General features: G+C 47.9%; 1 protein-coding gene and 1 long non-coding RNA gene across 6 annotated transcripts in view; one reads left to right on the top strand and one right to left on the bottom strand.

Annotated features, from left to right (window-relative positions):
* Window positions 1-23508, bottom strand: part of LOC118372902 (netrin-G1-like) — an 808457-nt gene that overhangs the window by 421045 nt on the left and 363904 nt on the right. The gene's annotated exons all lie outside the window — the stretch shown is intronic.
* On the top strand, window positions 171-8839 carry LOC127916709 (uncharacterized). Of its 2 annotated transcripts, none has more exons than XR_008095614.1 (6): window positions 171-948; window positions 1299-1510; window positions 6230-6292; window positions 7101-7226; window positions 8410-8472; window positions 8599-8839. It is a non-coding gene; the product is annotated as an uncharacterized LOC127916709 (long non-coding RNA). The 2 variants fall into 2 exon arrangements; XR_008095613.1 differs by having other exon boundaries at window positions 7038-7226.

Here is a 23508-nt window from a genome sequence, read left to right as displayed (position 1 = left end):
AGCACATTGTTGCATCCGATACAATTCACCACGGCTGTAACGGAACAGGGATACAGCAAGTCTCAACAGATGATCTAGTGACTTCTCTCCACAAACACATACACACAGCGTAATAAAAGACAAGCTAAGAAGAGAGTGAATGAATGGAAAAAAAATGGCACTTACACTGAAAAGAGGCAGAAACTCCCACCATGCGTTTCGGTGTTGAGGGCAAACAAATAATATCGTCCACTCGATATGTTAGAACGACTGAAGTTTCTCCGTCCAGTCTATTAGAATACGCCTCCAAAGTCAGAACCGTCCGTCAGAACTTTAGACCAGCAAAACCGCAGGGTGGCAAAGATTCTTCATTCAGTGGACAGAATTCTGGATGGAACGAAACTGAACGGGTGTTCGAGTTGAGCGCAGCTGGAGAAAACACCGAGATGATGCGAAGCTCCAAAACATTAACTACCGCTTCTGTTCTGCTTTCTGTAATTGAAAACCTTTTAGTCTTCTAAAAATGTTGATAATTTCGTTTATAGATATAGGGTAGTCTAGAATTAGAGATGAATGACCACACGTTCGGATTTGCCTTTTCATACGTCTCGCGCGCCTGCCGGTTGTGTATCGGTTGCCGTTGGAACGAGGAATAGAATAGTGGTGCTTCCTTCGCCTGCAGCTGGATTCGGTCGGCAGAGTTCCAGGACCCAGGTGGAGGGAGGCCAGGAGGTGTGGGCGGGCTCCCAGCGGTAGGAGGAGGCGTGGGTGACAGGCGGAGGCGTCTGTCCTAAAACAGGTTGTAGAGGTCAAGTAGAAGTGTATAACAACGATATACTAGTACGGATTTGTCCAGGTTATTTTATTGCCCTGTCGTTCAGAAAGACTACTGAGCTCTGCCTCTATCTGAGGAATGGCTGTGATCCCGTCTGTCTCTGACTGTTCTTCGCAAGAGTGCGAGTCAAGTAGGTACGCGCACAGATAGTGGTCTGCCCAATGATGTGTAAACCCTGGATTGCTGTTTAGGAGCTTTGACTTGAATCCACCGGTCGGCCATATTGGTACTCCCCAGAAGGAGAAATCCTCCACAGGAATGAATGGAATTCCACAGTATTTCAGTAAAATGTTTCAAGCAGAAACTTACATGCATTTAATTTATTTTGTTGTTGTAGTCATTTAAAATGTTTTATGTTTAACTCATCAAATCATTTATAAAAGTATGCATTAAGCTGTCTGGAATAGAATATATGTGGCAACTCGAATGTAGACATTAAAAAATGCATTTATTTATCTTCCAAACTATTTTTTTACAACGGTAGGGTAGAACCAAGATGGAGACGAGGTATCTTCAACATAGCGCCCCCTATCAGTCCCAGGGGTTGGGGAGAAACAAGATGGAGACTAGGTATCTTCAACACAGCGCCCCTTGTCAGTCCCAGTGGATGGGGAGAAACAAGATGGAGACGAGGTATCTTCAACACAGCGCCCCCTGTCAGTCCCAGGGGTTGGGGAGAAACAAGATGGAGACGAGGTATCTTCAACACAGCGCCCCCTGTCAGTCCCAGTGGATGGGGAGAAACAAGATGGAGACGAGGTATCTTCAACACAGCGCCCCTTGTCAGTCCCAGTGGATGGGGAGAAACAAGATGGAGACGAGGTATCTTCAACACAGCGCCCCCTGTCAGTCCCAGGGGTTGGGGAGAAACAAGATGGAGACGAGGTATCTTCAACACAGCGCCCCTGTCAGTCCCAGTGGATGGGGAGAAACAAGATGGAGACGAGGTATCTTCAACACAGCGCCCCCTGTCAGTCCCAGTGGGTTGGGGAGAAACAAGATGGAGACGAGGTATCTTCAACACAGCGCCCCTGTCAGTCCCAGGGGTTGGGGAGAAACAAGATGGAGACTAGGTATCTTCAACACAGCGCCCCTGTCAGTCCCAGTGGATGGGGAGAAACAAGATGGAGACGAGGTATCTTCAACACAGCGCCCCCTGTCAGTCCCAGGGGTTGGGGAGAAACAAGATGGAGACGAGGTATCTTCAACACAGCACCCCTGTCAGTCCCAGGGGTTGGGGAGAAACAAGATGGAGACGAGGTATCTTCAACACAGCGCCCCCTGTCAGTCCCAGGGGTTGGGGAGAAACAAGATGGAGACGAGGTATCTTCAACACAGCGCCCCTGTCAGTCCCAGGGATGGGGAGAAACAAGATGGAGACGAGGTATCTTCAACACAGCGCCCCCTGTCAGTCCCAGTGGATGGGGAGAAACAAGATGGAGACGAGGTATCTTCAACACAGCGCCCCCTGTCAGTCCCAGTGGATGGGGAGAAACAAGATGGAGACGAGGTATCTTCAACACAGCGCCCCCTGTCAGTCCCAGTGGATGGGGAGAAACAAGATGGAGACGAGGTATCTTCAACACAGCGCCCCCTGTCAGTCCCAGTGGATGGGGAGAAACAAGATGGAGACGAGGTATCTTCAACACAGCACCCCCTGTCAGTCCCAGGGGTTGGGGAGAAACAAGATGGAGACGAGGTATCTTCAACACAGCGCCCCCTGTCAGTCCCAGGGGTTGGGGAGAAACAAGATGGAGACGAGGTATCTTCAACACAGCGCCCCCTGTCAGTCCCAGTGGATGGGGAGAAACAAGATGGAGACGAGGTATCTTCAACACAGCGCCCCCTGTCAGTCCCAGTGGATGGGGAGAAACAAGATGGAGACGAGGTATCTTCAACACAGCGCCCCCTGTCAGTCCCAGGGGTTGGGGAGAAACAAGATGGAGACGAGGTATCTTCAACACAGCAGCCCCTGTCAGTCCCAGGGGTTGGGGAGAAACAAGATGGAGACGAGGTATCTTCAACACAGCGCCCCCTGTCAGTCCCAGGGGTTGGGGAGAAACAAGATGGAGACGAGGTATCTTCAACACAGCGCCCCCTGTCAGTCCCAGGGGTTGGGGAGAAACAAGATGGAGACGAGGTATCTTCAACACAGCGCCCCCTGTCAGTCCCAGGGGTTGGGGAGAAACAAGATGGAGACGAGGTATCTTCAACACAGCGCCCCCTGTCAGTCCCAGTGGATGGGGAGAAACAAGATGGAGACGAGGTATCTTCAACACAGCGCCCCTGTCAGTCCCAGTGGATGGGGAGAAACAAGATGGAGACGAGGTATCTTCAACACAGCGCCCCTGTCAGTCCCAGGGGTTGGGGAGAAACAAGATGGAGACGAGGTATCTTCAACACAGCACCCCTGTCAGTCCCAGTGGTTGGGGAGAAACAAGATGGAGACGAGGTATCTTCAACACAGCGCCCCCTGTCACAGTATCTTCAACACAGCGCCCCCTGTCAGTCCCAGGGGTTGGGGAGAAACAAGATGGAGACGAGGTATCTTCAACACAGCGCCCCTGTCAGTCCCAGGGTTGGGGAGAAACAAGATGGAGACGAGGTATCTTCAACACAGCGCCCCCTGTCAGTCCCAGGGGTTGGGGAGAAACAAGATGGAGACGAGGTATCTTCAACACAGCGCCCCTGTCAGTCCCAGGGTTGGGGAGAAACAAGATGGAGACGAGGTATCTTCAACACAGCGCCCCTGTCAGTCCCAGTGGTTGGGGAGAAACAAGATGGAGACGAGGTATCTTCAACACAGCGCCCCTGTCAGTCCCAGGGGTTGGGGAGAAACAAGATGGAGACGAGGTATCTTCAACACAGCGCCCCCTGTCAGTCCCAGGGGTTGGGGAGAAACAAGATGGAGACTAGGTATCTTCAACACAGCCCCTGTCAGTCCCAGGGGTTGGGGAGAAACAAGATGGAGACGAGGTATCTTCAACACAGCGCCCCCTGTCAGTCCCAGTGGTTGGGGAGAAACAAGATGGAGACGAGGTATCTTCAACACAGCGCCCCTGTCAGTCCCAGGGGTTGGGGAGAAACAAGATGGAGACGAGGTATCTTCAACACAGCGCCCCCTGTCAGTCCCAGAGGTTGGGGAGAAACAAGATGGAGACTAGGTATCTTCAACACAGCGCCCCCTGTCAGTCCCAGGGGTTGGGGAGAAACAAGATGGAGACTAGGTATCTTCAACACAGCGCCCCCTGTCAGTCCCAGTGGTTGGGGAGAAACAAGATGGAGACTAGGTATCTTCAACACAGCGCCCCCTGTCAGTCCCAGTGGTTGGGGAGAAACAAGATGGAGACTAGGTATCTTCAACACAGCGCCCCCTGTCAGTCCCAGTGGTTGGGGAGAAACAAGATGGAGACTAGGTATCTTCAACACAGCGCCCCTGTCAGTCCCAGGGTTGGGGAGAAACAAGATGGAGACTAGGTATCTTCAACACAGCGCCCCTGTCAGTCCCAGGGGTTGGGGAGAAACAAGATGGAGACTAGGTATCTTCAACACAGCGCCCCCTGTCAGTCCCAGTGGTTGGGGAGAAACAAGATGGAGACGAGGTATCTTCAACACAGCGCCCCTGTCAGTCCCAGTGGTTGGGGAGAAACAAGATGGAGACTAGGTATCTTCAACACAGCGCCCCTGTCAGTCCCAGGGGTTGGGGAGAAACAAGATGGAGACTAGGTATCTTCAACACAGCGCCCCCTGTCAGTCCCAGTGGTTGGGGAGAAACAAGATGGAGACTAGGTATCTTCAACACAGCGCCCCCTGTCAGTCCCAGGGGTTGGGGAGAAACAAGATGGAGACGAGGTATCTTCAACACAGCGCCCCCTGTCAGTCCCAGTGGTTGGGGAGAAACAAGATGGAGACTAGGTATCTTCAACACAGCGCCCCCTGTCAGTCCCAGGGGTTGGGGAGAAACAAGATGGAGACTAGGTATCTTCAACACAGCGCCCCCTGTCAGTCCCAGTGGTTGGGGAGAAACAAGATGGAGACGAGGTATCTTCAACACAGCGCCCCCTGTCAGTCCCAGTGGTTGGGGAGAAACAAGATGGAGACTAGGTATCTTCAACACAGCGCCCCCTGTCAGTCCCAGGGGTTGGGGAGAAACAAGATGGAGACGAGGTATCTTCAACACAGCGCCCCCTGTCAGTCCCAGGGGTTGGGGAGAAACAAGATGGAGACGAGGTATCTTCAACACAGCGCCCCTGTCAGTCCCAGGGGTTGGGGAGAAACAAGATGGAGACGAGGTATCTTCAACACAGCGCCCCTGTCAGTCCCAGTGGTTGGGGAGAAACAAGATGGAGACGAGGTATCTTCAACACAGCGCCCCTGTCAGTCCCAGGGTTGGGGAGAAACAAGATGGAGACTAGGTATCTTCAACACAGCGCCCCCTGTCAGTCCCAGTGGTTGGGGAGAAACAAGATGGAGACTAGGTATCTTCAACACAGCGCCCCTGTCAGTCCCAGGGGTTGGGGAGAAACAAGATGGAGACTAGGTATCTTCAACACAGCGCCCCTGTCAGTCCCAGGGGTTGGGGAGAAACAAGATGGAGACGAGGTATCTTCAACACAGCGCCCCTGTCAGTCCCAGGGGTTGGGGGAGAAACAAGATGGAGACGAGGTATCTTCAACACAGCGCCCCTGTCAGTCCCAGGGGTTGGGGAGAAACAAGATGGAGACGAGGTATCTTCAACACAGCGCCCCTGTCAGTCCCAGGGGTTGGGGAGAAACAAGATGGAGACGAGGTATCTTCAACACAGCGCCCCCTGTCAGTCCCAGGGGTTGGGGAGAAACAAGATGGAGACTAGGTATCTTCAACACAGCGCCCCTGTCAGTCCCAGGGGTTGGGGAGAAACAAGATGGAGACTAGGTATCTTCAACACAGCGCCCCTGTCAGTCCCAGGGTTGGGGAGAAACAAGATGGAGACTAGGTATCTTCAACACAGCGCCCCCTGTCAGTCCCAGTGGTTGGGGAGAAACAAGATGGAGACTAGGTATCTTCAACACAGCGCCCCCTGTCAGTCCCAGTGGTTGGGGAGAAACAAGATGGAGACTAGGTATCTTCAACACAGCGCCCCCTGTCAGTCCCAGTGGTTGGGGAGAAACAAGATGGAGACTAGGTATCTTCAACACAGCGCCCCCTGTCAGTCCCAGTGGTTGGGGAGAAACAAGATGGAGACTAGGTATCTTCAACACAGCGCCCCCTGTCAGTCCCAGGGGTTGGGGAGAAACAAGATGGAGACTAGGTATCTTCAACACAGCGCCCCCTGTCAGTCCCAGTGGTTGGGGAGAAACAAGATGGAGACTAGGTATCTTCAACACAGCGCCCCTGTCAGTCCCAGGGGTTGGGGAGAAACAAGATGGAGACTAGGTATCTTCAACACAGCGCCCCCTGTCAGTCCCAGCGGTTGGGGAGAAACAAGATGGAGACTAGGTATCTTCAACACAGCGCCCCTGTCAGTCCCAGGGGTTGGGGAGAAACAAGATGGAGACTAGGTATCTTCAACACAGCGCCCCTGTCAGTCCCAGGGGTTGGGGAGAAACAAGATGGAGACGAGGTATCTTCAACACAGCGCCCCTGTCAGTCCCAGTGGTTGGGGAGAAACAAGATGGAGACGAGGTATCTTCAACACAGCGCCCCTGTCAGTCCCAGGGTTGGGGAGAAACAAGATGGAGACTAGGTATCTTCAACACAGCGCCCCTGTCAGTCCCAGTGGTTGGGGAGAAACAAGATGGAGACGAGGTATCTTCAACACAGCGCCCCCTGTCAGTCCCAGGGGTTGGGGAGAAACAAGATGGAGACTAGGTATCTTCAACACAGCGCCCCCTGTCAGTCCCAGGGTTGGGGAGAAACAAGATGGAGACGAGGTATCTTCAACACAGCGCCCCTGTCAGTCCCAGGGGTTGGGGAGAAACAAGATGGAGACTAGGTATCTTCAACACAGCGCCCCTGTCAGTCCCAGGGGTTGGGGAGAAACAAGATGGAGACGAGGTATCTTCAACACAGCGTCCCCCCTGTCAGTCCCAGGGTTGGGGAGAAACAAGATGGAGACTAGGTATCTTCAACACAGCGCCCCTGTCAGTCCCAGGGTTGGGGAGAAACAAGATGGAGACTAGGTATCTTCAACACAGCGCCCCTGTCAGTCCCAGGGGTTGGGGAGAAACAAGATGGAGACTAGGTATCTTCAACACAGCGCCCCCTGTCAGTCCCAGGGGTTGGGGAGAAACAAGATGGAGACTAGGTATCTTCAACACAGCGCCCCCTGTCAGTCCCAGGGGTTGGGGAGAAACAAGATGGAGACTAGGTATCTTCAACACAGCGCCCCCTGTCAGTCCCAGGGGTTGGGGAGAAACAAGATGGAGACGAGGTATCTTCAACACAGCGCCCCCTGTCAGTCCCAGGGGTTGGGGAGAAACAAGATGGAGACGAGGTATCTTCAACACAGCGCCCCCTGTCAGTCCCAGGGGTTGGGGAGAAACAAGATGGAGACGAGGTATCTTCAACACAGCGCCCCCTGTCAGTCCCAGGGGTTGGGGAGAAACAAGATGGAGACGAGGTATCTTCAACACAGCGCCCCCTGTCAGTCCCAGGGTTGGGGAGAAACAAGATGGAGACGAGGTATCTTCAACACAGCGCCCCCTGTCAGTCCCAGTGGTTGGGGAGAAACAAGATGGAGACTAGGTATCTTCAACACAGCGCCCCTGTCAGTCCCAGGGGTTGGGGAGAAACAAGATGGAGACGAGGTATCTTCAACACAGCGCCCCTGTCAGTCCCAGGGTTGGGGAGAAACAAGATGGAGACGAGGTATCTTCAACACAGCGCCCCTGTCAGTCCCAGGGTTGGGGAGAAACAAGATGGAGACTAGGTATCTTCAACACAGCGCCCCCTGTCAGTCCCAGTGGTTGGGGAGAAACAAGATGGAGACTAGGTATCTTCAACACAGCGCCCCCTGTCAGTCCCAGTGGTTGGGGAGAAACAAGATGGAGACTAGGTATCTTCAACACAGCGCCCCTGTCAGTCCCAGGGGTTGGGGAGAAACAAGATGGAGACTAGGTATCTTCAACACAGCGCCCCTGTCAGTCCCAGGGGTTGGGGAGAAACAAGATGGAGACGAGGTATCTTCAACACAGCGCCCCTGTCAGTCCCAGGGGTTGGGGAGAAACAAGATGGAGACTAGGTATCTTCAACACAGCGCCCCCTGTCAGTCCCAGGGGTTGGGGAGAAACAAGATGGAGACGAGGTATCTTCAACACAGCGCCCCTGTCAGTCCCAGGGGTTGGGGAGAAACAAGATGGAGACTAGGTATCTTCAACACAGCGCCCCTGTCAGTCCCAGGGGTTGGGGAGAAACAAGATGGAGACGAGGTATCTTCAACACAGCGCCCCTGTCAGTCCCAGTGGTTGGGGAGAAACAAGATGGAGACGAGGTATCTTCAACACAGCGCCCCTGTCAGTCCCAGGGGTTGGGGAGAAACAAGATGGAGACTAGGTATCTTCAACACAGCGCCCCTGTCAGTCCCAGGGGTTGGGGAGAAACAAGATGGAGACGAGGTATCTTCAACACAGCGCCTCCTGTCAGTCCCAGGGGTTGGGGAGAAACAAGATGGAGACGAGGTATCTTCAACACAGCGCCCCCTGTCAGTCCCAGGGGTTGGGGAGAAACAAGATGGAGACGAGGTATCTTCAACACAGCGCCCCCTGTCAGTCCCAGGGGTTGGGGAGAAACAAGATGGAGACGAGGTATCTTCAACACAGCGCCCCCTGTCAGTCCCAGGGGTTGGGGAGAAACAAGATGGAGACTAGGTATCTTCAACACAGCGCCCCCTGTCAGTCCCAGTGGTTGGGGAGAAACAAGATGGAGACGAGGTATCTTCAACACAGCGCCCCCTGTCAGTCCCAGGGGTTGGGGAGAAACAAGATGGAGACGAGGTATCTTCAACACAGCGCCCCCTGTCAGTCCCAGGGGTTGGGGAGAAACAAGATGGAGACGAGGTATCTTCAACACAGCGCCCCTGTCAGTCCCAGGGGTTGGGGAGAAACAAGATGGAGACTAGGTATCTTCAACACAGCGCCCCCTGTCAGTCCCAGGGGTTGGGGAGAAACAAGATGGAGACGAGGTATCTTCAACACAGCGCCCCCTGTCAGTCCCAGGGGTTGGGGAGAAACAAGATGGAGACGAGGTATCTTCAACACAGCGCCCCCTGTCAGTCCCAGGGGTTGGGGAGAAACAAGATGGAGACGAGGTATCTTCAACACAGCGCCCCCTGTCAGTCCCAGGGTTGGGGAGAAACAAGATGGAGACGAGGTATCTTCAACACAGCGCCCCTGTCAGTCCCAGGGGTTGGGGAGAAACAAGATGGAGACGAGGTATCTTCAACACAGCGCCCCTGTCAGTCCCAGGGGTTGGGGAGAAACAAGATGGAGACGAGGTATCTTCAACACAGCGCCCCTGTCAGTCCCAGGGGTTGGGGAGAAACAAGATGGAGACTAGGTATCTTCAACACAGCGCCCCCTGTCAGTCCCAGTGGTTGGGGAGAAACAAGATGGAGACGAGGTATCTTCAACACAGCGCCCCCTGTCAGTAGGTATCTTCAACACAGTCAGTCCCAGGGGTTGGGGAGAAACAAGATGGAGACGAGGTATCTTCAACACAGCGCCCCTGTCAGTCCCAGGGGTTGGGGAGAAACAAGATGGAGACTAGGTATCTTCAACACAGCGCCCCTGTCAGTCCCAGGGTTGGGGAGAAACAAGATGGAGACTAGGTATCTTCAACACAGCGCCCCTGTCAGTCCCAGGGGTTGGGGAGAAACAAGATGGAGACGAGGTATCTTCAACACAGCGCCCCTGTCAGTCCCAGGGGTTGGGGAGAAACAAGATGGAGACGAGGTATCTTCAACACAGCGTCCCCTGTCAGTCCCAGGGGTTGGGGAGAAACAAGATGGAGACGAGGTATCTTCAACACAGCGCCCCTGTCAGTCCCAGGGGTTGGGGAGAAACAAGATGGAGACGAGGTATCTTCAACACAGCGCCCCTGTCAGTCCCAGGGGTTGGGGAGAAACAAGATGGAGACGAGGTATCTTCAACACAGCGCCCCTGTCAGTCCCAGGGGTTGGGGAGAAACAAGATGGAGACGAGGTATCTTCAACACAGCGCCCCTGTCAGTCCCAGGGGTTGGGGAGAAACAAGATGGAGACGAGGTATCTTCAACACAGCGCCCCTGTCAGTCCCAGGGGTTGGGGAGAAACAAGATGGAGACGAGGTATCTTCAACACAGCGCCCCTGTCAGTCCCAGTGGTTGGGGAGAAACAAGATGGAGACTAGGTATCTTCAACACAGCGCCCCCTGTCAGTCCCAGGGGTTGGGGAGAAACAAGATGGAGACGAGGTATCTTCAACACAGCGCCCCCTGTCAAATCAAATCAAGTTTATTTGTCACGTGCACCAAATACAAGACCTTACAGTGAAATGCTTACAGGCTCTAATAGTGTGAAAAAAAGTGTGTGTGTGTGTGTGTGTGTGTGTGTGTGTGTGTGTGTGTGAGTAAAGAAATAAAACAACAGTAAAAATACATTTGAAAAAAGAGTAGCAAGGCTACATACAGACACCTGTTAGTCAGGCTTAATGAGGTAGTATGTACATGTAGGTATGGTTAAAGTGACTATGCATATATGATGAACAGAGAGTAGTAGATATGGTTAAAGTGACTATGCATATATGATGAACAGAGAGTAGTAGATATGGTTAAAGTGACTATGCATATATGATGAACAGAGAGTAGTAGATATGGTTAAAGTGACTATGCATATATGATGAACAGAGAGTAGTAGATATGGTTAAAGTGACTATGCATATATGATGAACAGAGAGTAGTAGATATGGTTAAAGTGACTATGCATATATGATGAACAGAGAGTAGTAGATATGGTTAAAGTGACTATGCATATATGATGAACAGAGAGTAGTAGATATGGTTAAAGTGACTATGCATATATGATGAACAGAGAGTAGTAGATATGGTTAAAGTGACTATGCATATATGATGAACAGAGAGTAGTAGATATGGTTAAAGTGACTATGCATATATGATGAACAGAGAGTAGTAGATATGGTTAAAGTGACTATGCATATATGATGAACAGAGAGTAGTAGATATGGTTAAAGTGACTATGCATATATGATGAACAGAGAGTAGTAGATATGGTTAAAGTGACTATGCATATATGATGAACAGAGAGTAGTAGGTATGGTTAAAGTGACTATGCATATATGATGAACAGAGAGTAGTAGGTATGGTTAAAGTGACTATGCATATATGATGAACAGAGAGTAGTAGATATGGTTAAAGTGACTATGCATATATGATGAACAGAGAGTAGTAGATATGGTTAAAGTGACTATGCATATATGATGAACAGAGAGTAGTAGGTATGGTTAAAGTGACTATGCATATATGATGAACAGAGAGTAACAGGTATGAGTTAAAGTGACTATGATATATGATGAACAGAGAGTAGTAGGTATGATTAAAGGGACTATGCATACTGATGAACAGAGAGTAGTAGGTATGGTTAAAGTGACTATGCATGATGAACAGAGGAAGGTAGTAGATATGGTTAAAGATGCATATATGATGACAGAGAGTAGTAGATATGGTTAAATGACTATGCATATATGATGAACAGAGAGTAGTAGGTATGGTTAAAGTGACTATGCATATATGTCTTGAAGTGTAGTTATGGTTAAAGGACTATGCATTTCTGATGAACAGAGAGTAGTAGGATGGTTAAATGACTATGCATAATGATGAACAGAGAGTAGTAGATATGGTTAAAGTCTATGCATATCCTGATAAAAATAGTAGATATCCTTCAAAGTGACTTGCATATATGATGAACAGAGAGTAGTAGATATGGTTAAAGTGACTATGCATATATGATGAAGCTAGGTATGGTTAAAGTGACTATGCATATATGATGAACAGGAGTAGTACTGTTAAAGTCTATGCATTATGATGAACAGATCAGTAGTTGAGGGATAGGTTAAAGTGACTATGCAGCTAGATGATGAACAGAGAGTAGTAGATATGGTTAAAGTGACTATGCATATGTGATGAACTGGTTAAAGTGACTATGCATATATGATGAACAGAGAGTAGTAGATATGGTTAAAGTGACTATGCATATATGATGAACAGAGAGTAGTAGATATGGTTAAAGTGACTATGCATATATGATGAACAGAGAGTAGTAGATATGGTTAAAGTGACTATGCATATATGATGAACAGAGAGTAGTAGGTATGGTTAAAGTGACTATGCATATATGATGAACAGAGAGTAGTAGATATGGTTAAAGTGACTATGCATATATGATGAACAGAGAGTAGTAGATATGGTTAAAGTGACTATGCATATATGATGAACAGAGAGTAGTAGATATGGTTAAAGTGACTATGCATATATGATGAACAGAGAGTAGTAGATATGGTTAAAGTGACTATGCATATATGATGAACAGAGAGTAGTAGATATGGTTAAAGTGACTATGCATATATGATGAACAGAGAGTAGTAGATATGGTTAAAGTGACTATGCATATATGATGAACAGAGAGAGAGTAGTAGATATGGTTAAAGTGACTATGCATATATGATGAACAGAGAGTAGTAGATATGGTTAAAGTGACTATGCATATGATGAACAGAGAGTAGTAGATATGGTTAAAGTGACTATGCATATATGATGAACAGAGTAGTAGATATGGTTAAACCCCTGACTAGCATGTATGATGAACAGAGTAGCAGATATGGTTAAAGTGACTGTTGCATATATGATGAACAGAGAGTAGCAGAAGCGTAAAGGGTTGGTGGGTGGAGGGACACGATGCAGATAGCCCGGTTAGCCAATGTGCAGGAGCACTGGTTGGTCGGGCCAATTTAGGTAGTATGTACATGAAAAGAGGGGTTGGGGGGGCACACAATGCAAATAGTCCGGGTAGCCATTTGATGACCTGTTCAGGAGTCGGTATAGAGGTTCTGGATGGCAGGAAGCTTGGCCCCAGTGATGTACTGGGCCATATGCACTACCCTCTGAAGTGCCTTGCGGTCATAGGCTGAGCAATTTCTGTACCAGGCTGTGATACAACCGGCCAGGATGCTCTCAATGTTGCAACTGTAGAACCTTTTGAGGATCTCAGGACCCATGCCAAATCTTTTTAGTTTCCTGAGGGGGACTAGGCTTTGTCGTGCCCTCTTCACAACTGTCTTGGTGTGTTTGGACCAATCTAGTTTGTTTCTGATGTGGACACCAAGGAACTTGAAGCTCTCAACCTGCTCCACTACAGCCCTGTCAATGAGAATGGGGACGTGCTTGGTGCTCCTTTTCCTGTAGTCCACAATCATCTCCTTAGTCTTGGTTACGTTGAGGGATAGGTTGTTATTCTGGCACCACCCGGCCAGGTCTCTGACCTCCTCCCTATAAGCTGTCTCGTCGTTGTCAGTGATCAGGCCTACCACTGTTGTCATCTATAAACTTAATGATGGTGTTGGAGTCGTGCTTGGCCATGCAGTCGTGGGTGAAAAGGGAGGGGACTGAGCACGCACCCCTGGGGAGCTCCAGTGTCGAGGATCAGCGTGGCAGATGTGTTGCTACCTACCCTCACCACCTGGGGGTGGCCTGTCAGGAAATCCAGGATCCAGTTTCAGAGGGAGGTGTTTAGTCCCAGGGTCCTTAGCTTGGTGATGAGCTTTGAGGGTACTATGGTGTTGAACGCTGAGCTGTAGTCAATGAACAGCATTCTCACATAGGTGTTCATTTGTCCAGGTGGGAAAGGGCAGTGTGGAGCGCAATAGAGATTGCATCATCTGTGGATCTGTTTGGGCGGTATGCAAATTGGAGTGGGTCTAGGGTTTCTGGGATAATGGTGTTGATGTGAGTCGTTACCAGGCTTTCAAAGCACTTCATACCTACGGACGTGAGTGCTATGGATCTCTAGTCATTTAGGCAGGTTGCCTTTGTCTTCTTGGGCACAGGGACTATGGTGGTCTGCTGTTGTGTCATGGTAAAGAAACCCCTCGACTTCAGACTGTTGTTTCATGGTAAAGAAACCCCTCGACTTCAGACTGTTGTGTCATGGTAAAGAAACCCCTCGACTTCAGACTGTTGTGTCATGGTAAAGAAACCCCTCTTGACTTCAGACTGTTGTACCATGGTAAAGAAACCCCTCGACTTCAGACTGTTGTGCCATGGTAAAGAAACCCCTCGACTTCAGACTGTTGTGTCATGGTAAAGAAACCCCTCGACTTCAGACTGTTGTGTCATGGTAAAGAAACCCCTCGACTTCAGACTGTTGTGTCATGGTAAAGAAACCCCTCGACTTCAGACTGTTGTACCATGGTAAAGAAACCCCTCGACTTCAGACTGTTGTGTCATGGTAAAGAAACCCCTCGACTTCAGACTGTTGTACCATGCTAAAGAAACCCTCGACTTCAGACTGTTGTACCATGGTAAAGAAACCCTCTTGACTTCAGACTGTTGTGTCATGGTAAAGAAACCCCTCGACTTCAGACTGTTGTGTCATGGTAAAGAAACCCCTCTTGACTTCAGACTGTTGTGTCATGGTAAAGAAACCCCTTGAGTTCAGACTGTTGTACCATGGTAAAGAAACCCCTCGACTTCAGACTGTTGTACCATGGTAAAGAAACCCCTCGACTGCAGACTGTTGTGTCATGGTAAAGAAACCCCTCGACTTCAGACTGTTGTGTCATGGTAAAGAAACCCCTCGACTTCAGACTGTTGTGTCATGGTAAAGAAACCCCTCGACTTCAGACTGTTGTGTCATGGTAAAGAAACCCCTCGACTTCAGACTGTTGTACCATGGTAAAGAAACCCCTCGACTTCAGACTGTTGTACCATTGTAAAGAAACCCCTCTTGACTTTAGACTGTTGTGTCATGGTAAAGAAACCCCTCGACTTCAGACTGTTGTGTCATGGTAAAGAAACCCCTCTTGACTTCAGACTGTTGTGTCATGGTAAAGAAACCCCTCGAGTTCAGACTGTTGTACCATGGTAAAGAAACCCCTCGACTTCAGACTGTTGTACCATGGTAAAGAAACCCCTCGACTGCAGACTGTTGTGTCATGGTAAAGAAACCCCTCGACTTCAGACTGTTGTGTCATGGTAAAGAAACCCCTCGACTTCAGACTGTTGTGTCATGGTAAAGAAACCCCTCGACTTCAGACTGTTGTGTCATGGTAAAGAAACCCCTCGAGTTCAGACTGTTGTACCATGGTAAAGAAACCCCTCGACTTCAGACTGTTGTACCATGGTAAAGAAACCCTCTTGACTCCAGACTGTTGTGTCATTGTAAAGAAACCCCTCGACTTCAGACTGTTGTGTCATGGTAAAGAAACCCCTCGACTTCAGACTGTTGTGTCATGGTAAAGAAACCCTCGACTTCAGACTGTTGTGTCATGGTAAAGAAACCCTCTTGACTTCAGACTGTTGTACCATGGTAAAGAAACCCCTCGACTGCAGACTGTTGTGTCATGGTAAAGAAACCCCTCGACTTCAGACTGTTGTGTCATGGTAAAGAAACCCCTCGACTTCAGACTGTTGTGTCATGGTAAAGAAACCCCTCGACTTCAGACTGTTGTGTCATGGTAAAGAAACCCCTCTTGACTTCAGACTGTTGTACCATGGTAAAGAAACCCCTCGACTTCAGACTGTTGTGTCATGGTAAAGAAACGCCTCGACTTCAGACTGTTGTACCATGGTAAAGAAACCCCTCGACTTCAGACTGTTGTACCATGGTAAAGAAACCCCTCGACTTCAGACTGTTGTGTCATGGTAAAGAAACCCCTCGAGTTCAGACTGTTGTACCATGGTAAAGAAACGCCTCGACTTCAGACTGTTGTACCATGGTAAAGAAACGCCTCGACTTCAGACTGTTGTACCATGGTAAAGAAACCCCTCGACTTCAGACTGTTGTACCATGGTAAAGAAACCCCTCGACTTCAGACTGTTGTTTCATGGTAAAGAAATCCCTCTTGACTTCAGACTGTTGTACCATGGTAAAGAAACCCCTCGACTTCAGACTGTTGTACCATGGTAAAGAAATCCCTCTTGACTTCAGACTGTTGTACCATGGTAAAGAAACGCCTCGACTTCAGACTGTTGTACCATGGTAAAGAAACGCCTCGACTTCAGACTGTTGTACCATGGTAAAGAAACCCCTCGACTTCAGACTGTTGTACCATGGTAAAGAAACCCCTCGACTTCAGACTGTTGTACCATGGTAAAGAAACCCCTCGACTTCAGACTGTTGTGTCATGGTAAAGAAACCCCTCGACTTCAGACTGTTGTGTCATGGTAAAGAAACCCCTCGACTTCAGACTGTTGTGTCATGGTAAAGAAACCCCTCGACTTCAGACTGTTGTGTCATGGTAAAGAAACCCCTCGACTTCAGACTGTTGTGCCATGGTAAAGAAACCCCTCTTGACTTCAGACTGTTGTACCATGGTAAAGAAACCCCTCGACTTCAGACTGTTGTGCCATGGTAAAGAAACCCCTCGACTTCAGACTGTTGTACCATGGTAAAGAAACCCCTCGACTTCAGACTGTTGTGTCATGGTAAAGAAACCCCTCGACTTCAGACTGTTGTACCATGGTAAAGAAACCCCTCTTGACTTCAGACTGTTGTGTCATGGTAAAGAAACCCCTCGACTTCAGACTGTTGTGTCATGGTAAAGAAACCCCTCGACTTCAGACTGTTGTACCATGGTAAAGAAACCCCTCGACTTCAGACTGTTGTGCCATGGTAAAGAAACCCCTCGACTTCAGACTGTTGTGTCATGGTAAAGAAACCCCTCGACTTCAGACTGTTGTACCATGCTAAAGAAACGCCTCGACTTCAGACTGTTGTGTCATTTTTTTCCATATATAGACACACCTTATGTGTTTTAATAAAATCAGCTATATGCTTGTCTGATGCTTTAAGCACACAGTTTATATATATGCTTGTCTGGTGCTGTTTGATGAAACTCAGACACAAATGACTCAAGAGGGAGCCAGAGATAAAGATAAACCAATATAGGATCACTTTAACCTGACCCTAACCTGACCTTAACTTTAACCTGACCCTTCTCCACACCGTTCCTGCTGGTTTTCGCAGATTCTGCTGTTACTCTCCTGAAGTTGCTATTTATCTTACCATTCCTAGCGATCTGCGTGGCAATTATGGTTTTCATATGCACATTTTTGTGGAAAAGTTTCATTTAATTTATACATCTCCTCAAAATCATTGTCATGTGGATAATCAAAATTCTATCGAAATCTAAATGAAAATGGCACAAAACTAAAAAAAGTAACTTCTATTGCCAACTATGTAAAAATAGTCTGCATAAATCCAAGAAATAAAAACATTGCAGTCTGCAGCTAGAAAATATCCTGTTAAAAATAAATATCCTATAAATCACATTGGCTACACATGGCCTGGCTACACATGGCCTGGCTACACATGGCCTGGCTACACATGGCCTGGCTACACATGGCCTGGCTACACATGGCCTGGCTACACATGGCCTGGCTACACATGGCCTGGCTACACATGGCCTGGCTACACATGGCCTGGCTACACATGGCCTGTCAGCAACAAACTGGAAACATTGTATAAAATATACACTTGGCTCCTGCCGAATATATACAAAATATTCTGGTCCCTCAGAGTTTCCTGCACCAGCGAGCTCAGGACAGACACAGCTGGAAGCTATTTTGAGCAAAAGATAATAAAGGAATAAAACATCTTTGTCGACCAAACAATCGACCAGTCGACAAATTGGGGTCTGCCCTAATGTGTAGGCCTATGACCTCCATTCATCTGTTTTCTAACCTTCTCTCTTTCTGTGTTTTGATTGGCTGCTGGTGGCATTGTGTTTCAAAGAACAGATCACTCCAATAGAGGCCATCTCACATAATAGTCCTCATTCGCTTCACAGTCTCTTCTCTTTCCTCTTTCTCCTCCCCACCTCTCCTCTCCTCTCCTCTCCTCTATCCATCTCTTACTCCATCTCTCTTTTCAGAAAGACATTTGAAGTGAAGCAGTTGAACAAAAGGAGCGAAAGGTCAGTACAGTTCTGCTACACAAATGAGCAACGCGGCACAGCATGAAATAATCAGAATAACAATTACTTCGCTCATCACTCTAATGTGGGGGGGGGAAGAGAGAGAGAGAGAGAGAGAGAGAGAGAGAGAGAGAGAGAGAGAGAGAGAGAGAGAGAGAGAGAGAGAGAGAGAGAGAGAGAGAGAGAGAGAGAGAGAGAGAGAGAGAGAGAGAGAGAGAGAGAGAGAGAGAGAGAGAGAGAGAGAGAGAGAGAGAGAGAGAGAGAGAGAGAGAGAGAGAGAGAGAGAGAGAGAGAGAGAGAGAGAGAGAGAGAGAGAGAGAGAGAATGAGCTTTCTTCCTTTAGGATACAAGCCAACGCTCTTCTCATGACAATCAAACCACAACATCCAAACAAACAGACTTCCTGCATTTACACACCTGTCTCACACACACACACACACACACACAATATGTGTTCTTATGAGCAAAGTAAACATTTTTTATTTTTTTATTTCACCTTTATTTAACCGGGTAGGCTAGTTGAGAACAAGTTCTCATTTGCAACTGCGACCTGGCCAAGATAAAGCAAAGCAGTGTGAGCAGACAACACAGAGTTACACATGGAGTAGACAAGACCTTTAGATGGGTTCAGACTGACAAGACCTTTAGATGGGTTCAGACTGACAAGACCTTTAGATGGGTTCAGACTGACCAGACCTTTAGATGGGTTCAGACTGACCAGACCTTTAGATGGGTTCAGACTGACAAGGCCTTTAGATGGGTTCAGAAGGGTTCAGACTGACAAGACCTTTAGATGGGTTCAGAAGGGTTCAGACTGACAAGGCCTTTAGATGGGTTCAGACTGACAAGACCTTTAGATGGGTTCAGACTGACAAGACCTTTAGATGGGTTCAGAAGGGTTCAGACTGACAAGGCCTTTAGATGGGTTCAGACTGACAAGACCTTTAGATGGGTTCAGATGGGTTCAGACTGACAAGACCTTTAGATGGGTTCCTTTAGATAGGGTTCAGACTGACAAGACCTTTAGATGGGTTCAGAAGGGTTCAGACTGACAAGACCTTTAGATGGGTTCAGACTGACAAGACCTTTAGATGGGTTCAGACTGACAAGACCTTTAGATGGGTTCAGACTGACAAGACCTTTAGATGGGTTCAGACTGACAAGACCTTTAGATGGGTTCAGACTGACAAGACCTTTAGATGGGTTCAGACTGACAAGACCTTTAGATGGGTTCAGACTGACAAGACCTTTAGATGGGTTCAGACTGACAAGACAGGGTTCAGACTGACAAGACCTTTAGATGGGTTCAGACTGACAAGACCTTTAGATGGGTTCAGACTGACAAGACCTTTAGATGGGTTCAGACTGACAAGACCTTTAGATGGGTTCAGACTGACAAGACCTTTTAGATGGGTTCAGACTGACAAGACCTTTAGATGGGTTCAGACTGACAAGACCTTTAGATGGGTTCAGACTGACAAGACCTTTAGATGGGTTCAGACTGACAAGACCTTTAGATGGGTTCAGACTGACAAGACCTTTAGATGGGTTCAGAAGGGTTCAGACTGACAAGACCTTTAGATGGGTTCAGACTGACAAGACCTTTAGATGGGTTCAGAAGGGTTCAGACTGACAAGACCTTTAGATGGGTTCAGACTGACAAGACCTTTAGATGGGTTCAGAAGGGTTCAGACTGACAAGACCTTTAGATGGGTTCAGACTGACAAGACCTTTAGATGGGTTCAGACTGACAAGACCTTTAGATGGGTTCAGACTGACAAGACCTTTAGATGGGTTCAGACTGACAAGACCTTTAGATGGGTTCAGACTGACAAGACCTTTAGATGGGTTCAGACTGACAAGACCTTTAGATGGGTTCAGACTGACAAGACCTTTAGATGGGTTCAGACTGACAAGACCTTTAGATGGGTTTCAGACTGACAAGGCCTTTAGATGGGTTCAGACTGACAAGACCTTTAGATGGGTTCTTTAGATGGGTTCAGACTGACAAGACCTTTAGATGGGTTCAGACTGACAAGACCTTTAGATGGGTTCAGACTGACAAGACCTTTAGATGGGTTCAGAGGTTCAGACTGACAAGACCTTTAGATGGGTTCAGACTGACAAGACCTTTAGATGGGTTCAGACTGACAAGACCTTTAGATGGGTTCTGACAAGACCTTTAGATGGGTTCAGACTGACAAGACCTTTAGATGGGTTCAGACTGACAAGACCTTTAGATGGGTTCAGACTGACAAGACCTTTAGATGGGTTCAGACTGACAAGACCTTTAGATGGGTTCAGACTGACAAGACCTTTAGATGGGTTCAGACTGACAAGACCTTTAGATGGGTTCAGACTGACAAGACCTTTAGATGGGTTCAGACTGACAAGACCTTTAGATGGGTTCAGAAGGGTTCAGACTGACAAGACCTTTAGATGGGTTCAAGACCTTTAGATGGGTTCAGACTGACAAGACCTTTAGATGGGTTCAGACTGACAAGACCTTTAGATGGGGTGGGTTCAGACTGACAAGACCTTTAGATGGGTTCAGACTGACAAGACCTTTAGATGGGTTCAGACTGACAAGACCTTTAGATGGGTTCAGACTGACAAGACCTTTAGATGGGTTCAGACTGACAAGACCTTTAGATGGGTTCAGACTGACAAGACCTTTAGATGGGTTCAGACTGACAAGACCTTTAGATGGGTTCAGAAGGGTTCAGACTGACAAGACCTTTAGATGGGTTCAGACTGACAAGACCTTTAGATGGGTTCAGAAGGGTTCAGACTGACAAGACCTTTAGATGGGTTCAGACTGACAAGACCTTTAGATGGGTTCAGACTGACAAGACCTTTAGATGGGTTCAGACTGACAAGACCTTTAGATGGGTTCAGACTGACAAGACCTTTAGATGGGTTCAGAAGGGTTCAGACTGACAAGACCTTTAGATGGGTTCAGACTGACAAGACCTTTAGATGGGTTCAGAAGGGTTCAGACTGACAAGACCTTTAGATGGGTTCAGACTGACAAGACCTTTAGATGGGTTCAGACTGACAAGACCTTTAGATGGGTTCAGAAGGGTTCAGACTGACAAGACCTTTAGATGGGTTCAGACTGACAAGACCTTTAGATGGGTTCAGACTGACAAGACCTTTAGATGGGTTCAGACTGACAAGACCTTTAGATGGGTTCAAGACCTTTAGATGGGTTCAGACTGACAAGACCTTTAGATGGGTTCAGACTGACAAGACCTTTAGATGGGTTCAGACTGACAAGACCTTTAGATGGGTTCAGACTGACAAGACCTTTAGATGGGTTCAGACTGACAAGACCTTTAGATGGGTTCAGACTGACAAGACCTTTAGATGGGTTCAGACTGACAAGACCTTTAGATGGGTTTAGAGACCTTTAGGGTTCAGACTGACAAGGCCTTTAGATGGGTTCAGACTGACAAGACCTTTAGATGGGTTCAGACTGACAAGACCTTTAGATGGGTTCAGACTGACAAGACCTTTAGATGGGTTCAGACTGACAAGACCTTTAGATGGGTTCAGACTGACAAGACCTTTAGATGGGTTCAGACTGACAAGACCTTTAGATGGGTTCAGACTGACAAGACCTTTAGATGGGTTCAGACTGACAAGACCTTTAGATGGGTTCAGACTGACAAGACCTTTAGATGGGTTCAGACTGACAAGACCTTTAGATGGGTTCAGACTGACAAGACCTTTAGATGGGTTCAGAAGGGTTCAGACTGACAAGACCTTTAGATGGGTTCAGACTGACAAGACCTTTAGATGGGTTCAGACTGACAAGACCTTTAGATGGGTTCAGACTGACAAGACCTTTAGATGGGTTCAGAAGGGTTCAGACTGACAAGACCTTTAGATGGGTTCAGACTGACAAGACCTTTAGATGGGTTCAGACTGACAAGACCTTTAGATGGGTTCAGACTGACAAGACCTTTAGATGGGTTCAGAAGGGTTCAGACTGACAAGACCTTTAGATGGGTTCAGACTGACAAGACCTTTAGATGGGTTCAGACTGACAAGACCTTTAGATGGGTTCAGACTGACAAGACCTTTAGATGGGTTCAGAAGGGTTCAGACTGACAAGACCTTTAGATGGGTTCAGACTGACAAGACCTTTAGATGGGTTCAGACTGACAAGACCTTTAGATGGGTTCAGACTGACAAGACCTTTAGATGGGTTCAGAAGGGTTCAGACTGACAAGACCTTTAGATGGGTTCAGACTGACAAGACCTTTAGATGGGTTCAGAAGGGTTCAGACTGACAAGACCTTTAGATGGGTTCAGACTGACAAGACCTTTAGATGGGTTCAGACTGACAAGACCTTTAGATGGGTTCAGACTGACAAGACCTTTAGATGGGTTCAGACTGACAAGACCTTTAGATGGGTTCAGACTGACAAGACCTTTAGATGGGTTCAGACTGACAAGACCTGGGTTAGATGGGTTCAGACTGACAAGACCTTTAGATGGGTTCAAGACCTTTAGATGGGTTCAGACTGACAAGACCTTTAGATGGGTTCAGACTGACAAGACCTTTAGATGGGTTCAGACTGACAAGACCTTTAGATGGGTTCAAGAAGGGTTCAGACTGACAAGACCTTTAGATGGGTTCAGGGTTCAGACTGACAAGACCTTTAGACAAGACCTTTAGATGGGTTCAGACTGACAAGACCTTTAGATGGGTTCAGAAGGGTTCAGACTGACAAGACCTTTAGATGGGTTGACAAGACCTTTAGATGGGTTCAGACTGACAAGACCTTTAGATGGGTTCAGACTGACAAGACCTTTAGATGGGTTGACAAGACCTTTAGATGGGTTCAGACTGACAAGACCTTTAGATGGGTTCAGACTGACAAGACCTTTAGATGGGTTCAGACTGACAAGACCTTTAGATGGGTTCAGACTGACAAGACCTTTAGATGGGTTCAGACTGACAAGGTTCCTTTAGATGGGTTCAGACTGACAAGACCTTTAGATGGGTTCAGATGGGTTCAGACTGACAAGACCTTTTGGGTTCAGACTGACAAGACCTTTAGATGGGTTCAGACTGACAAGACCTTTAGATGGGTTCAGACTGACAAGACCTGGGTTAGATGGGTTCAGACTGACAAGACCTTTAGATGGGTTCAGACTGACAAGACCTTTAGATGGGTTCAGACTGACAAGACCTTTAGATGGGTTTGACAAGACCTTTAGATGGGTTGGGTTCAGACTGACAAGACCTTTAGATGGGTTCAGACTGACAAGACCTTTAGATGGGTTCAGAAGGGTTCAGACTGACAAGACCTTTAGATGGGTTCAGACTGACAAGACCTTTAGATGGGTTCAGACTGACAAGACCTTTAGATGGGTTCAGACTGACAAGACCTTTAGATGGGTTCAGACTGACAAGACCTTTAGATGGGTTCAAGAAGGGTTCAGACTGACAAGACCTTTAGATGGGTTCAGACTGACAAGACCTTTAGATGGGTTCAAGACCTTTAGAGGGTTCAGACTG

Source organism: Oncorhynchus keta, chromosome 4 (assembly GCF_023373465.1).
Source record: "Oncorhynchus keta strain PuntledgeMale-10-30-2019 chromosome 4, Oket_V2, whole genome shotgun sequence".
NCBI lineage: Eukaryota > Metazoa > Chordata > Actinopteri > Salmoniformes > Salmonidae > Oncorhynchus > Oncorhynchus keta.
This window is presented reverse-complemented; position numbering and strand designations above follow the sequence as displayed.